This window comes from Castanea sativa, chromosome 9 (genome assembly GCF_040712315.1).
Source record: "Castanea sativa cultivar Marrone di Chiusa Pesio chromosome 9, ASM4071231v1".
Lineage (NCBI taxonomy): Eukaryota > Viridiplantae > Streptophyta > Magnoliopsida > Fagales > Fagaceae > Castanea > Castanea sativa.
Window position 1 is genome coordinate 37,866,300 of NC_134021.1, and position 14,534 is coordinate 37,880,833.

The following is a 14,534-nucleotide window of genomic DNA, read 5'->3' on the forward strand; positions in this document are numbered from 1 at the left end:
GTTAGCATTGTATTCTAACTATCTCTAAAAAAAATTAATAAAAAAAACAAAAAAACTCATTGTACATTTAAAGTCTCACTTGCAGTTATATGATAACAGGCGGTGTCGACTACGTGCTTTTCAGCTTCAAGTTGGTAGGAGACTATGATGTTGGTGTATATATATGTAGAAGAAGCATTGTCACAAAGCATATGAGAAACACATCTAAAGCTTATGTTCATTCCACACAAGGCCTTATAATGTTTTCTTTATTATGGTATAATTAGCTGGATCTATCTTATGCTATCTGTATATGTATTTAGGGAACATTGATATGTGTGAAAATATTCTTATTTGTTTTTGTCTATGTTCAACATTTATTCCATAGGACCCCAAAACTGAATGTGTTTGTGAGTTCCATATGTGAATGTCATACAATTATCTCCATGTTTAAATGCTCAAGTAAAGAGGTACACTCATGTTCATACTAGTTTGTCTTCTTGATATTTTTACGTTTATTTAGTCTCTTTGAAATAGAATCAAGTTATATTTCATGCAGATATTTTAGAATGTCACACCACCTGATAATATTCAATAGGATCAATCCTTTGCCAAACGATTATTCAACATCAACATTCCGTTCTCTTCCCTTTTTAGGTTATGCCCTGTTCATATTTCCATTTCCTGAACTTGTTCGCTCTTGTTACTTTCTCATCTTTTAGGCTCCTGTTTCTTTCTTTTTTGGGTTATGCCTTGCATAAATCAAGCCTGTTTATGTATTTTTCAACAAAAAAAAAAAACCCTTAAAGATTCATTATACATACTATCACTTGCCTTACCAAATTGCAATCCAAGCAACTCAGAAACCATGGATGATATTTTTTTACAATTACAATTCTAATTCCTATACATCCTAAAATTATGACTTCAGGGGAAGCTTAAGAAAAGTTGAACTAGGAAAATTATGCAGGAGGTCAAAATGAATCCTAAAGGAGATATTTTTTAGCATAGGGGGAAAACATAAAATGGGTTTGGTACACAATAATCTTCCTACAATACCAGGCTATAAGGCCATAGGATTTTATGCACATGGATATTGGGTTAAGTGCATAGTTGTGAGGAAAACCACCAGCCAATTTATATCTATAAGCTTATTTGCAACATACAATATGGACATTTTATCAAGCTATATGGCAAAGAAATGAGAGATTGGAAAAAAATACTTTCTATTCAAGACTTTAGTAGGGAATACTCGTTATGTACTATACGAGTTAAAGAAAAAGAAAAATGGATGAAAAGAAACAAAACATTGTATAACAGTATAAGTGCCTAATAAGTGGTAACTGAAAGAGCCGCACCAAGATTAGTCTAATTTTGTCAAAGACTGAGCTTTGGCTACATCAGGCTTCATTGCTTTTCTAGGTTCCAATCCTATTACTTGGGCTGCTAAAAAGCAACCCACTACTTCTAGAAGTTCCACCGAGGCCAAATACAGGGCCTTAGCTTCTACTGCAGCTGAACTCTCTTGGTTGAGAATTTTGATGTAAGAGTTACACATTTATCTTCTGAAGCCTCCCTTATTATGGTGTGACAACTTATCTGCATTGGCCTTGGCATCTAATCCAGTTTTCCACTCTCGCACAAAACATATAGAGGTGGATTACCTTTTTGTGCGAGAGTGTGTCATTCAAAAGGATATTCAAGCGCAATTTATCTCTACAAAGGATCAACTTGGTGACATTTTCACTAAATGTCTTCTTCTCGATTTATTGTTATTCGTTCGAAACTCACGCTGATACCTCCCCCTAAGTTTGAGAGGGATGTAAAGGGATATGCAGTAATAAAACAAATGACATTGCAAATACGGCAACACATGCATATCAATGGAAGCCTAAGTTAACTGATAGGGACACATGAAATGATAATAGAGGTCATAGTGTTGTAACAGAATCTGTTTCTATTTCTGTTATGGTGACGTGAGCAATGGTTATTGGCTTTGACCGTCTCACCCAGCCCTATATAGATATTGTATCTCTCTTTCTAATCAATGCAAGCATAGTATTATCAATTCCAATCATTCTTTCCCTCAACCTTTCTTTTCTACTAGATTAGTCTCTATTGTTCTAGAACTTCTTCAAAAATCACCATACTAATTAACTAAGAAGATTTCCTTCAGGTATGAACTCTAGAACTTCAAAATTTGGAAGATTCTTTTGTCAAGTTTCTCTATTTCTAAATCCTAATCTACAACTTATCTCTGCACTCCCAATCCTCTTCCCCAAATGAAAATTATTCTCCATCTGGATTCTAGAAATCACAATCTAACTGGAGGAGCCAAACTAACACCAATGTAACAGAAAAAAAAACAAAAACTAACAAACAAACACCATCTATTTCAAAATCTCAGATCCAAACCTGTCTATCTCAAACACACATTTTTCAATCCCTCAACACTCTGTCTCTTAAATACATGTGCTTCGATTTTCACTAACGAAAAATATGTGTAAACAATAAACTCGGAAAATTTATATATGAAAATAAAGCCAGTGGAAAAAGAATTAACAACTCTACTTAAAAACTTAAAAAATTAAAATCCTAGGGCAAAAAAACCCCTCTATCTGACATACAAACACATATTATATGCAGTGCAATAATCAACAACTGCAAAGTACAACATCCAAAAATTAGAAAGAACTGAAGTATTTATATGGTATGTAGATACGAAACCTTCGATGAAACCAATAAAAACTATGCAGAAAAAGAAGTAAATGGACATCACATTAGACTTCGGGTGTTGCCGTGCTCATACAATAGTTCCTTGAACCCTTTCGAATGGTATTAAGTATTGTACTGGTAAAGTAAGCTATTTGGACGGTGATGAAATGAAAGGAATTTTTTTTTTTTTTTTGAGAAACAAAATAAAAATATAAAATGGGCTAGTTCTTTTTCTATTTGGTTGAATTTACCTAATGGAGGGGCTAGCCAAATACTCTAGGATGTAAATTTTTTATTTGAATTATTGCAATATGATTTGTTCTTTAAAAAAAGAAAAGAAAAAGGAAAAAAGATTCTCGATGGTCCATCACACTATCATTTCCCTACACAGTACAACTACAATATTTATTATTAAAAAAATTTACCTGAAAATAATTGGGAAAATTGAGGTTTTACATCCCAGGAAAAAAGACATAAAACTTAAAATACTATAAACCTTAAGAATGTGTTTCCCCTCAAAAAAAAAAAAAAAAAAAAAAACCCTTAAGAATGTGTATTTTAATTTGAATATTTCACGCTATTAGTTCTATGATGAAATTGATAAAATTGAAAATGTTATTTTGCTTTGGGTTCATTACATCTTTGTTGGGCAATTTAGACCTTGTTAACGTCAATTAACCAATTATTAAGCCAAGTGATTTAATTAGTCCAATCATGCTTATGGCATTGGTTAATGTAAACAAACACAATATTGCATAAAACAAATTCACTATATAAAATTAAAGTTTTACAAAATAGATTAATCATATTCTAATCTGATACCACCTATAATACTTACTGACATTATCCAATGAAGCTCCAAATCTGTAAACTCTTCTATATAAGAACTTTGTTGCACATGAACTTCTTGCTCATGACTTCAAGTACCCACTTGAAGCTTTTTTCAACTTGATTGTCAATTTGATTTTGTATGTGCAATATTTATCTTCAACTTCCTAATATATTTGAAATTGTTTTCTTATCAAGGATGTTATCGGTGACCAATACAAACTACGAAGACGCCGAAGTGAGAGAGAGAAAAATACGTTCTAATTTTTACGCCTAAAATTGAGCTAGCAGTTACAACAACTTTCTTAAGCAATTTTTGATGCAATTCTATAGTCTTCATATTGATCTTCAAACTAAACTTCAAATTGAATCATCAAGAAGTACAATTCGACAACGTTTTGAACACAGTTTGCCAATACGTACAATACATAACCCTAACAAAAGTGAATCTAGACTTGCTTTCCCTTGAGATTGATGTTTAAGGAAAGGTACAGATGCTTATTAATAAATAAATCACCATTGATTCATTGTCAAAATGGTCAAGCAAGAATTGGATACCTTTACCTTTTCATTTTTTTTCTTAAGGCATTTACACTCTTATAAAAAAAAAAACATACACTTGCTCGTTCTCCATCATCCTTTCAATTCTTCCTTAATTACACTTAAAATCGATCATCGATCAAAGTGCTCTGCAAGTCTCTCTACTGCAACCTGTGATTTTCTGTGGTACACTTCTTTGCTTTGTATAGGAGGCAGAGGTAAGTAACAAAAACATTTCCATCTCTTTGGTGTTTTTTGAATATCTTTCCACGCCTGGTTACTCCGAAATTTTTCTATGGCAATGCTTCTTTGATTTGCACATTGTTTTACAATTCTGTTACTTTTCTATTTATTTTATTATGTTGTTTAGTTATTGGTTGTCAACTTGTAGTTCTACATCTCATATGGGCATTAACAAAACAGAACATAGAATATTGGTTTTTTTTTTTAAAAAAAACAAAAAGAACATAGTTTATAAAAACGGAGAAAATACGCTCTCTTTGGTAAGATAGTGAAAATAAAAAAATATAAATATAATAAAATGAAATAAAACGAAGGGCAAAATTCAAAAAGTCCCTTGGGGTTAGGGTCTGAGACTCTATGCTATCAATCTTGTATTATTTCGTTAGCTGTTGAAAATGGTCATATGTTATACAAGGGTTCACTACAAAAAAAAGGTTTTATAGCCGCGTTTTTAAAACGTGGCTATAGGTCAGAAAAACGTGACTATAGGTCGATTTGGTCTATAGCCACATTTTTTTAGGCCGCGTTTTTACTCGCCTAAAATGCGTAACTATAGCCTAGAGGGGTCTATGGCCACGTTTTTATAGCCGTGGCTATAGGCTGGGACCAATGGCCACGTTTTTATAGCCGTGGCTATAGGACATACTCTAGCCACAGTTTGAAAACCGCAGCTATAGGGGCAATCTATAGCCGCATTTAAAACGTGGCTATAGGTCAAATGTTGATTGTCTGGAAGAAAGATTAGCCGCGTTTTTAAAAACGCGGCTTTAGCCCATTACTATGGCCCCATTTTAAAGACGCAGCTATAGCCTTGTTTTTTTTTGGCTCTCTCTTTGGCCATGAATCTTCAACCCCATTCTTTTCCAGTATGAAAGACACATAAGTCACATAATTTATAAAATGAAATTGATTTAAGCAAAGTCACATAGGATTGTGAACTATATCATTGTCTCCATTGACTTAAAATTATCTAACATATATTCTAAGTCTATAACTTAATAAATTTTGTGTAATCCAACCTAGCCAAAGAAAAAGCACAAACACAGATTAAATACCAATTCAGAATGCATATATGGATAATACACTGATACACAGCCACCACACCAATTCTTTACTGTAAAGACTCAAACTAAGATTGCACAAGGTTCAAAATCTAGGCAAATATGGGTTAAAATTACAATTTGATAAGCACCCAAATAACTTTTAATGGAGAAGAGACTAGTAGAACTATTAAGTACAAGAATGGTCACAGAGACATGAAAGGGTGACCAACAAAGTAAGAGCACCTGACCAATTAAGATGTCCAAGAAACCCATTAACCAAAGTAGGAAAAGCAAGTGAAAGGGAGGAATAATAAGAAACCAATGAAATTGGAGGACTTGGAAAGAATGTTTCTACAAGGAGTTATTCTTTCCGATCATCCAATTCCGAAGAATTTCCATAACCCACTCTCCCTTTCACTCTTGCTCCATTATTCTGACCCTCTCCTCTTATCCACAAAAGAAGCAACTATAGTACTTATCCACAAACTACATGAAAGAAAGATGATCAACAAAAAGCAGCCCCCCCCCCCCCTAACACACACGCCCAAAAAATAAAGGACCTAAACCTTGCAGATCTTCAACTAGGCAAGCCAAGACTAATAAAATTTTACCGTCAATTATGAAAAGAAATACACCTAAGATATTCAAGGCTGAGGAAGTGCACTCTTCACATTTCTACATATCAACCACAATATGGAATAAAAAAATTAACAACTTATTTTTTATAAGTAAAAATTCAATAACTCTTGCATTGCATGACCCTAATGCTAGAAAGACAAAAGTTGTTAACTTTCATGATTGTTAAAAGGACACAACACACGCACGCAGACAAAGAGTTGCAAAGAAATTGTTTACTAACCTATTTCAAAATAGTAGTCGCTTTTGTCATATCCATGAGGGTCAAATACATCTTTACTAAAGCAAGACCCTATTTGATCAATATCTTGATACATCACTACATGCACCAGGAAGTCAGGGTTCCTGTAATCCTTCCTATATGGCGTACCTCTGCATTGAAGCTTTTTCCACCTTTCTTGTAATCAAGAAACTTATTTACTTTCCTCTGCAATTACATGAGAGAAAAGAAAAGGATAATAAGAGTGAATAAAATGTCTTATATCTGATAGCAATAGCAGCATGCTTGTAATTTTAGTACTTTATTAATCCAAAATTAGCTTAGAACAGAATTTTTAATTAGGTATTAAGCACAAATGCCTAAGGGGCCTAGATGGATGAGAAACTAATTGAGATGGGTTCAATTATAGCTTAACTTATTGAAGATCGGTTCAAACTTAAAAGTGAGTACTGAGGCTGTAAACCCTTTAGATGATGATATTGCAGAAACTGACACTATAAGCACAGATCAAACGGGATGCAGAGGTCTTGATTTTTGCTTAAATATATTAAGGTTCTCTCAGCCAATCCTCAATCAACATTCTAATGTAAAAAAAATCTCACAATCAAAGCAATAAGCCAATACCCATTGGTGAATTTCATTTGAAGGTGTCAAATTCAAAAGTTCACCTATTTTCTAGGCAGCACATGGCCCTGTTTCAGCTCTAGTGACCATATAGGACCTTTTTTTTGTAGTGAACTTATATAAATAAGTGAAGGAGCTGAGAGCTATTTGGATTGTTGGACTGTGGGCAGTTAACCTATTCATCAGATCATCCTATCAATTACTTCATCTTTAAAATAAAAAATAAAAAAGGAGAAGTTTCATTGTGAGGCTAAATTTTATTCAAGTTTGAGATAATAAAAAGTCTTTCCAACCTCAAACCCTCTAAATAATTTACACACTGAACTGGCCAACCCTATTAAATTTTAGAAATCTATCACAAAACATTCCATTTATATTTGAAAAATCTAAATCCATACCAAACCTCTCATTTATCTTACTATAAGTTGGGTCAAATTTGTCAAATGGGTCAAATTGGAGGTAGTGGTATAAAATCCTAGGGTTTTTATTATTATTATTATTATTATATATATATATATATATATATATATATATTTCTTGAGAGTAAAAGAGAGGAACACTTACTTTGTTGCATAATATTTATAATCAAAACAATTTAATAATTTAAATGCATCAACGCATTTGAGTACCTAAGGTGATCTAAACCCTTCCCAAACCATAACATGTAAAAAGTTGAATCAAAATCCACCATAAACCCATTAAAAAAATTCAAACCTTTACTATTCCTTCTCATCTGTAAAAAAACTCAAAACTTAATCCAATATTATCACCGCTAAAAATGTAGGAGCCCAAAATGCAATTAGCACTAAGGCACAATAAATCATCATTCACATCAATAATGCTAAAAATGCTAAAAAGCCAATTTAACAACCAACACACAAAAATACCTACTACATCAAAACCTAAAAAATAGCTCAAACCTAAAAAAATATTAATAAAATTTTACCTTTTTTTGTGTGTTGAGAATCGAATAATATGAACAATCTAAACGAGTGGCCCGGTCCCAAGGGAAAAACTTTCCTCTTTTCTAATTTTCTTTGGACACCCTCGATGGAGACAGATTCGAAATTTGGGAGATTTAGAGCAGAAGGGAAATATGACCCACTAAAATGCTTGGGACAGCATCAAGTAAGTCAAGGCTTGGTTGACACCATGGTCGTGATTATGCAGCCTCATGGGGGAATTTAGTCATAGCTCTAACTTAATTTGACTAGTCTAATATAAGTCATAATTCCAGTTAAAGAATATAATAGATACGTTGTAGCCTACACTATTCTATATAATCTTCTATTATTTGGAGACCTATCCAAACTCAACTGATTTTTTTTGGCCTAACATTGACAGCTTAACTTTATAAAATGTAAAACTTTATATCATAATCTTCTAATTTATCAGTTTCAGCTCCTCTTTTTAGCCACAATTAGTATCTTTAATATAAATAAGGCGTCATCGACTTGAACTTTGACATCATTAATCTAATTTTCTTATTAACTTGATAGTGATTTGACTTTGATTTAAGCAAGTAATTTGTTTTAATTATATTCGTAGGGACCCACAATAATGCATGCTCCTAACCTGGCCACTAACTTCACAGAATATATGATTACATGTGATATAGATGCTAAAATAAATAAATTCTCCCAAAAAGAGAACCCATAAGAACTTGGTATCACTCAGTGGCCACTACTTATTACTAGAATTCTACTTATCAAAAAAAAACTTATTACTAGAATTCTGTCTAAGCCATCTTCAAATCTGTAGAATTCCAAATCTATTCTTCTAAAGAGCAACAATGATTATTAGTAGAAGTATTATTTGCAACTCAACTAGAAGATCAACCAAATAGAAGTAATTTATCTTCCTCAAACAACATGATAGATTGTTGACTAATGACTATGGATTAATGAAATTAAACATAATACACCACCCATTATATAAGGAAGTACTTACATCTGTGCCACTCTTTTGGAAAGGGAAACTGCATCCCTGACATAGCAGGAAAAACTACACAATGAAAAAAACCAAAAGAAGTTTCGATTAGTGGCATCCCAAGCTTAGAACTCAAAACCAAAATCAAAATGTCATAACCTTCGAATTAATACCAGAAATTTTTGGTGTAAGCACCCCATCCCCAATTACCATACAAGTCCCAATCAAAGCTAGAACAAGCAATAACCTTTGCAACACTCTGTACTTCTCCAATGTCAACTTCAATCTCCACCCAATATTCCTCTTATTGGACTCAATTACAAACAACCTTTATGTTTTTTTCAAGTAGTTCAATTACATACAACTAATGGACAATTAGACAATGTACAAAAAAATCTATGCAACAAATAAGTTAAATAGGCAGCAAAATTAAACTTGCCTTTAATTTTTTTCATATGCTTTCTTGCACTATTGTAAACTCAAGGTGGTCCTTGGGACTGCAAAATCAATACAAGAATAAGCTACTTAATACAAGTTGGATGTTAGCTAGTCACACGCAATTGAAATTACATCCATCATTGACAATGATATAAACATCCCTTCAAATGAACAACCAATAAGTTTAAAGTAATTAAATATTCACCTGGAAAGCAAGTCCAGCTCTACTTGAAGATTTAGAGTTGTTGATCTACCTCTACCACGGGTTCCAGCCAAAGCCTCACTATTAATGCTAAGACATTTTCTGTGAAATAGTTGCTTTGGCTATTCACAAATTTGATATAAGTTAAACTAAAATAAAAGAGGGAGAGGGGGAGGGAGCTTAATACTGAGTATAATTTAATGAACTTTTGATGTAGGACTGGCAAAGACAAAATTAGTTTAATTTCATTGGTTCATTGGATTTTTTCATGGTAATATATATGTGCATTATTATACTCCAATGGAGACAAGTTTATAATGAGTAACATTTCTATTGGAATTATTTCAATGCCTTCGTGCTGATTCCTAGATTTCTGCCCCCACTTGGTGCTAACTCCAAACAACCCTAGGTGTTGATTTCTAGATTTATTTTTATTTTTCAGTTCTAATTGATTCACTGCATCAATGTTTTTGCATTAGATCACTCACTGTTCTGCATCAGTTTTGGTATCAAATCCGCTTCAACTCCAATAGAAATGGTATATCAGCAAGAGCCTCTTCAACAAGATTGTCGCCTTCTTTAGGCTTTTTCTTTTCTTTTGAAGTATCAATATCAAAACCCCTTGGACTGATCTTCCTTGACAGGATTTGGGCACGAACATAATCCTGGCAGTCTAAGCACAAACGTACCTGCAACTTGTTTTTTTGAAACAAGTTACATGCAGTTAGCATCAGTTTTATAACACTTACCGCTCAAAAAAACCTTTCAGTAATGAACAAGTGCTGAGAATAATAAAAACAACACAAAAAGAGGCACATACTCCAACCATTGATTGATTTATTGAATAAGAATTAAACATTTAAGAAAGCTATCACCAAATGGGACAACCCAAACTTACAGCAACTAAATTAAAAATCTGGACATTTCAAAAAGGAACCCTCTTTGTCCACACGTGATAGCGCAACTCATATTTGGTAACTCTAGACAAACAAGTAACAGCCATACAATTAATTGGCCATAAAAGACATCTCTGATTTCTCTCTTAATTATATAAAGTTCAACAATAGATAAGATCAAAAAGCCAGCTTCCTGCAAGTTTCCATAGATGATTAGATGTGGAACAATGGAATAGATAGTGCAGAGAATTCAAATATATGCCAAAAGCCACAACATAATCTTAAACTAGGAGAAAACAACTTAAAGTACAATGTACTATTACAAACACACAAAGCACAAATATGAAATATGGAAATACAAGACAAAACAGTTAAGTAGTTCATGCAGCTGGGATCTAATTAATCTGCAATACCTATTCACTAAATAATTACAAAAAGAGAAAGGCTGGCATGACCTCCTAAAGGATGAAAAAAAAAAGGTTAAATTGGAAAAAGAACAAGAAAACTACCCAATAAAAAAAAATGTATCTGAACTGTAAAAATTTAAATTTGGACCAATAGGGCGGCTTTCCCAGTTCTCCAAGATTAAGGTTTTGCAGGGTTAACTTCAACATGACCCGTTCAAATTCCTGGAAATGTAGTTGATGACTTATAAGGGAAAGTAATTCGCCAAGGTAGAAGAGACAAAATATTGGGACAGCAAAAGGCAGTTAGAGGATTAGTGAACTAGTAGTAGCAACTTAGTTTGCAGTACTATTGTATAATTTAGACCTCATTACAAGACTCATTAGCACTTTGACCTCATCAAGAGACTCTTTATCACTGCAGAACTCCTCCAAATTCCGATAATTTTAATTCACACACATTAAAAGTAAAATATATCATATATTACTGATAAAACTAAAACAAGCACATATGATTCAGTACCTGCTTTAAGGTAACATCAAACGAATCAACCAATAAACAATAGTTGGATTAGCCAAAACACAAGTGCCCACAAGATAGGAACCGAATCAAGATATACTTACACGGGACACCTTTTCTTCAGAGATGAGCCGCAACCCTTTCTGGTTCAAGAAAAAATTTCCATCATGAAATGTGCCACTTGCAGTCCTGAAAATTTACATTATTCAATCAAGAAATTGTTTTCCTTAAACTTGCTATTTAGTGTATCCAGGAAAAAAATAAAATAAAATAAATCCTATTGTTTTTTCAATTCTTTTAAATCCCAACTTGAAATTAAAAAAAAAATCCAATAAGAACAATTATAGTGAAAAGGGTTAATAAGTTTCTTTGCTCCCAAATATGAAATTAAAAATTTACACTTTACCCCACAATCAGTGAGCGATGATCAAATTAATAAGCTAAAGACACAAACTTCCAAATTCTTAGCTGTCTTCTTTTAATACATTTTATCGGTAAGCAAACAGAGCAGAAGCATAGAGAATCAAAGAAGCAAAGAAAGAAAGTGAAAAGAATGATAAGCAATTACAAAGATCGATAGTTTAGAAGTAAGAAAGACGGATTAGAAAAAAGAAAAAGATGGAATTGAAAAAAGAGGAATAGGGAATCGTACAAGAAGGAAGTGATTGGCACAAATATTAGATATGGATAGTACAATCAATACCCAACCACTACTCCTTAAACATATCCCAATTGACAAACTTAACTAACCCATTTGCATAAGTAACTGAAGAATCAGTGATCAATCATCAAAATACAGAAAAATTAAAAAAAAATGAAACATACCTGGGTACCCGAGACTGAGATTGGAAATCCCTTTTGGAGGTTGAATCCTCCTTCTGAAGCTGGGAACTGAAGGAGTAAAGAACCCAGATGCATTGGCCATTCATGGAAAATAAATAAAAATTAAACATCAATAAGAACAAAAAATAAAAGAGATTTACAGAGAGAGACGTGGAAACCCTAAACCTAAAATCCAAACCCTAAACCCAAAATTGATAAGAACAAAAAATAAAAATTAAACATCGATAAGAACAAAAAATAAAAGAGATTTACAGAGAGAGACATGGAAACCCTAAACCTAAAATTGAAACCCTAAACCCAAAATCAAAACCCTAAAATAAAAATGGAAACCCTAAAATAAAAATCAAAACAATCAATTTAAAAAACTTACTGTTAGTCAGTGTCTTGAGTGAGATTGAAAGTTGGAGAGAGAGAGGGATAGACCCAAGGAAGTGCCTGTGATGGAGGACTGGGCTTTGTCGGCACCAGTGTGTAGGATCGGTGGTGGAGATTGTTGGGAGTCGCTTAGGTACGTTTGAAGGGCTTTAGACAGGGAGTTCTTATTTTTTTGGCAAAAATTACTTTGTGCCATAGGGTTTTTTTTTTCTTATTTATAGTCGGTGGTGTAGCCCCGTTTACATAAACGCAGCTTCAGGGGTGCTTGAAGCTGCGTTTATATAAACGCAGCTTCAGGGGTGACTATGGCCGCGTTTTTCAATAAACGCGGCTTTAGGATAGACCTATAGCCGTATTTTTTGAACGCGGCTTCAAAACATATTTAAATAAATAAATAAAAACATTTCAGATGGGTCTAAAGCCGCATTTTAAAAACGCGGCCAAAGCCCAACCCAAAAAAACGCAGCTAGAACACCAATAAACGCGGCCACAGACTTGATCTTGGGCTGCGTTTAACGCACGCGGTTGAGGGTCTGGCGCTGTAGCTGCGTTTCACTGAAACGTGGCTCAAGCAAGGTCTTAGGCCGCATTTTTGCAAACGCGGCTAAAAAAAACACTGCCTAAGACCCGCGTGTTTTGTAGTGGTTATTTTAAAATAAATTTTATAGTGAAGTAGTCATGTACATACCGTGTGATAATTTTTTATTAGTTACAGTTAACAGAACTAAGATAAAGGCATTAATTTGGACAATTCTTAAATCTCATAGATCAATAATACAAAAAGTGCAACTAACCTTGACCATACCGTGTCTCATTTCATTTTGGCCCAAAAAATAGGTGAAAACAATGTAAATGCAAGAATAAAACAATTTTATTATTTGATCTCTTGTGGGTATGGGTGGCAATAAATGACATGATCCATGAATATAAAACAATTATTTACAAATTAGTGTTCAGTATAAATGAGTTCACGTCAAAGTGAGTTCAATTAGTTTACATAACTAATAAATAGGTCAATTTTGTGCTGACCTCCTTAACCCATAATCATCCCAAAATGATCTAGTTCATTATTCGTGTCAAGACAAGGTTAATCCATTTTGATAAAAATGCATATATTCATCTATTAGTTGCAAACCAATTTAATCCGCCTTTCTTCCTCTAGTTTATCTCTCCAGTCTTACCCCAAGCACCAAAAAATAACAACTTTTTCACACCTTATTCACATAGACTTACCGTATAAGGTAAAAAAAAAAAATGTGAAACTCTCAAGGTCTATTTGAGATCCGTTTATTTTGCTAAAATTTAAAACTTTTTGAAGAAAGTACCATTGATAAAGGTAAAAGTTAGTTAAAATAGTACAGTAGGACTCATGAATAGTATCAAAAAGTGTAGTAGAACTATGAATAGTAACAAAAAGTGTAGTGGGATCATGAATAATAACAAAATTAAGTTGAATAGTAAAATAAGTTAACAAAAATAATTTTTGCTAAACGGATACTGAAGTGTCGGTAGACTTTTTTTTACTTTTTTTTTTACTTTTATCTTGTGGCAATCTTCCATTATTGTTATGGCAATAATAATGTAGGTCCGCTCAATCCAGCTGTGTGGCATCACAAGGAGAGTCACGACACCACCACTAATGTCATCTGCTTTTACTTTAGTCCTGTTGCAGACCAATCAAACCCACCACTTGCTTTTCTCTTTTGGCAAGTATTCACCAAAACTGCATTATTGATAGGGCAATGAATGAAATGACACCATCACTATTGTTATGCTCTCAGCTTTTTCCTTTTCTTTTATGTATATCTTTTTTCTTTGTTTTGGTTTTTTTTCCAAAAATTGACTGAACAGTAAAATAAGTTGACAAAAATAATCTTTACTAAACGGATACTGAAGTGCCGAAAGACTTTATTTTTATTTTTATTTTTTCTTTTATCTTTTGGCAATCTTCCATTATTGTTATGGCAATAATAATGTAGGTCCGCTCAATCCAGCTGTGTGGCATCACAAGGAGAGTCACGACACCACCACTAATGTCATCTGCTTTTACTTTAGTCCTGTTGCAGACCAATCAAACCCACCTCTTACTTTTCTCTTTT

At 33.2% G+C, this 14,534-nt stretch overlaps 1 long non-coding RNA gene across 2 annotated transcripts; it reads right to left on the reverse strand.

Annotated features, from left to right (window-relative positions):
• Nucleotides 1–6,184: 6,184 nt before the first annotated feature.
• Nucleotides 6,185–12,686, reverse strand: LOC142610948 (uncharacterized). Of its 2 annotated transcripts, none has more exons than XR_012839907.1 (8): nt 12,431–12,686; nt 12,043–12,108; nt 11,322–11,406; nt 9,886–10,086; nt 9,401–9,499; nt 9,197–9,254; nt 8,779–8,832; nt 6,185–6,411 (listed from the first exon to the last, which is right to left on the reverse strand). It is a non-coding gene; the product is annotated as an uncharacterized LOC142610948 (long non-coding RNA). The 2 variants fall into 2 exon arrangements; XR_012839906.1 differs by having other exon boundaries at nt 9,886–10,092.
• Nucleotides 12,687–14,534: the final 1,848 nt, after the last annotated feature.